The following is a 3,486-nucleotide window of genomic DNA, read 5'->3' as shown; positions in this document are numbered from 1 at the left end:
CATGTCTCCTGAGCAGAAGGATTTACTAAAACAACCTCTTAGTTTCATTTTGTGCTAACAACTCTACCAACTACCTTAATTAATTGCCCAAAAACTGTTAATAACCATGTCATCATAGACCATCATGTAAATGAGCTTTAAAAAGTAAAATCTGAAGAGCAATCTTGCCATTCATTTATCTGAACTAATTATAATGTAGGAATAATTCTCACAGCAGGTGAAAACTGAGAAAAAGCATGCTTTTGCAGGAAAGCAAAAACATTTTAGATTTGACATCAAAATTTTAGAAGAAACAAAGAGCTTCCTTTTTGCAAGGCAGAGTGTTTTAAGTTTGTTCTTTTTGTTACATTCACATTTTTAATGAAGTATTGGTTAAAAAATCAAGAAGATATGGTGTTTGTTTGATAGCACATTTACCAAAATTGGAATAATAGAAAATTATCAGCTTGGCCCCTGTGCAAGAATGACATGCAAATTCATGAAGCGTTTCATCTTTAAAAAGAAAGATATGGAAAAGTGTGTTCAGTTTTCTTTTTAATGTTGAGGAAATAGCATAGCATATTTTGATTTTATCTCTAGGAAGAAATTATTTCCAGAATCAACAAGGCAGAGAAGGCATTATGCTTGAGAATCAATGGATATTCATAAATTGATTAAATTGATGGGTTGTTTTGTTTTAGTGCCACTGTAATTTGTAGCTATAAAATATAGACTATATCCTGCCGATGTGTTATTCCAGTGGCGGAGCAGTGGATTACCCTGTACCTGGCAAAATGGAGACAGAGACCATGAGGAGATACACCAGCCGGTGAATCCTGCTGTCTTCCCAGTCTGACCATGGTGCTGTTGGCTACTGGTATGTTCTTTACCTCCTGGTTCTTCATTTCTTAGGCTACCTCCACCCAGTACACTTGGGGTATCTACAAAGAGCTCTCCATCTCCTTGGTGGCCTTGTTCTTCCTTGGCTTTGGAGTCCTCTTCCTGCTGCTCTGGGGCAGCATCTATGTTACGAGCACCCAAGGGTTCCAGTCAGGTGGCTTCACTGATCCCTGCTTTAAGTAAATTAATTTTTTTACTATTGCTGGAAGTGTCCCACCTGCTACTCACTATAAAGGCAGATGTGTGACAGTCACAAAAATAGAGAATATATTCTTTCTTAAGAAGGCAGCCTGGTGAGGATAGTGTTGGATAGTAATTCACATCCTGATACATACTTGTTAGCTATATGAGTTTGGGTTTGCTGCTATTTACCTCATGAAGCCATAGGATGCGGAGCTGGTGTGAAGACAAACTATTATGGTATGTAATGGGCCTAACTGTTCTGGCATATGGTTAAGCATTATTGTAGCTATATTTTTCCTTATTTTTCACCTTTATAAGTTTTGTTGTTTACATTCTCTTAAGTTTTATTACCTTTCTTTTTGAGGAAAAATTCTGTTATTTATAAACTAATTTGTCCTATAATGTTAAAAAGTGTTCAAAAATACTCCAAAGAGGAAAATATTTGGAAACTTTGCGGAATAGTCTCAGTTAGAAGGAACCTTAAAACCCTTTCTAGAAGCAAATGGTAGTTTTAAAGTCTGCATCTAGTGGAATAAACTGTTTAAAAATTTGGTTTTCCACATGTGAAGAGAGTTGCAGCATCAGCACAGATAGAAAAACAGCTCTATGCTCTGATAATTTAGTTACCTATAAAAGTATATATAAAAGAAGCTGATTAAAATTATTTAAAAGAGGAGGAATCTCATGAACTTCACTTACATGGCTCATTCTGACCTGAGAAAGATAGAGAAGTAGAAGACCACAAGGAATCCTAAGTTACAGAAAGTCACTTCTTTATTTTTAATAAAATATCAATGGAGATTTTGCTATGATATACTTCTGTAGGATTTTGCCTTCATTTTGATTTCAGTAAATGAAAAATTTGGAGAATGGCATATAGGCTTACTAATGACCTCATCTAGCTCAACTTCATGTCCCATAAAGAAAGTTGTCCAAAACTTATAAAACTTACAAATAGAGGATGACTGAATGACTTTTCAATGGCATTGTTTAGTGGACTCATCTGAGAATTATTTAATGTTAAAGGAGAATACACCTGGGACACCTAGGTGGCTCAGTCAGTTAAGGGTATGATTTGGGCTCAGGTCATGATCTCGTGGCCTGTGAGTTCGAGCCCCACGTCAGGCTCTGTGCTAACAGCTCAGCTTTGGATTCTGTGTCTCTCTCTCGCTCTCCTCTGCCCCTCCCCCGATCACATCCTCTCAATCTCTCTCTCTTTCTCTCTCTCTCTCAAAAATAAATAAACATTAAAAAAAATTTAAAGAATACACCTGTATTGACGTATGCATTTGCTACTTCATCATTTTTTACTATTTTCCATTTGCATGTTAACTTGTGTGTTTCTAGCTAGGAGAAAAGATGGTGCTAAATGTTATAGTTTTATTTCTCTATAAGATTTTATGCAGTTTTGTATCTTATTAGCAAATCCATTTTAGCATTCCTTTGACTATTTTGAAATATCATTCTGACACATGTTAAAAAACAGTAAGGAAGATTTTATTCAGAGTACTGGTGCAATGGCGCTTTGCAATAGGGGAGACAGAGATTGGGCTCAATTCTGAACATAAGAAAAAGAGGGGATTTACAGCCAAAGAACAGGGTGGGGGTGTCAGTGGATAGAAAATTACCAAGAGGAGGTATCAAAACTAGTGGGGAGGTTTTCTGCTGAAAACAGGCTAGGGGAGATCAGATATTATAGGGGTAAGGAGGTATGGAATTTGATCAGGTTTTGTGGGTGATCAAATATTGAAGGTAGCAGCTCCTTCTAAACTGACTTGGCAAAATTCTTCCTGCAATGGGTGATGCAGGCCTGTTCACGAAGAATACTAAAGCCCAAGGTCAAGTCCTAGAGGTCCGAGAGGGGCTTGATGGGGGTCAGATTAAGGAGAGAGTGTCTTTGTCATTATTTGTTTCTCTTTATCAAAATCTCCTTTGAACTAGTTTTCCATCTTACTGGTTCTTTCGTTAATTGTTTAATTAATTAAATCTTTGATATGTGTTCATTTTATATTTATATGAGAGTCATGTTTTGAATTTTTTTTTTTTGAAAATTGTACTCAATCATGAGCTCATTCGTATGTGAAGGTTTTTGAAATACAATTTTCAAAGTTAGGGAGAAGATAATGTCCTTTCTCAGTAGACTGGTCCAACTGTATGCTATCAATCAGTTTTTAAACTACTTAGAGAATTATTGGACACATAGAGAAAGAATATCAGCATCTTCAGTAAGAATATGTTCAGTTGGGCAGTAGCATATCAAATGTTTCTCTTGAGCATTTCTACATTTTAAGGAGATAAGGATTATCACAAAGGACCTAAGAAAAACCACTTCATGTGCTCTGCAAATGTAACATATGACATGATGCATATGTCATCATTTAGTGCTAAAGTTAAGTGATATGTATTTTTAAACAACATTTTAGT

General features: G+C 35.9%; 1 non-coding gene and 1 pseudogene across 1 annotated transcript; both read left to right on the top strand.

Annotated features, from left to right (window-relative positions):
- The first annotated feature begins 393 nt into the window (after positions 1-393).
- Positions 394-498, top strand: LOC121034323 (U6 spliceosomal RNA). Its single transcript, XR_005792393.1, has one exon. It is a non-coding gene; the product is annotated as a U6 spliceosomal RNA (small nuclear RNA).
- A 275-nt stretch (positions 499-773) lies between these two features.
- On the top strand, positions 774-1,088 carry LOC121033341 (transmembrane protein 258-like; annotated as a pseudogene).
- Positions 1,089-3,486: the final 2,398 nt, after the last annotated feature.

Source organism: Herpailurus yagouaroundi, unplaced genomic scaffold, assembly GCF_014898765.1.
Source record: "Herpailurus yagouaroundi ecotype Mexico unplaced genomic scaffold, PumYag 159, whole genome shotgun sequence".
Taxonomy (NCBI): Eukaryota; Metazoa; Chordata; class Mammalia; order Carnivora; family Felidae; genus Herpailurus; species Herpailurus yagouaroundi.
Note: the sequence above shows the minus strand (reverse complement) of the source record. Positions and strands in the feature narration are given on the sequence as shown.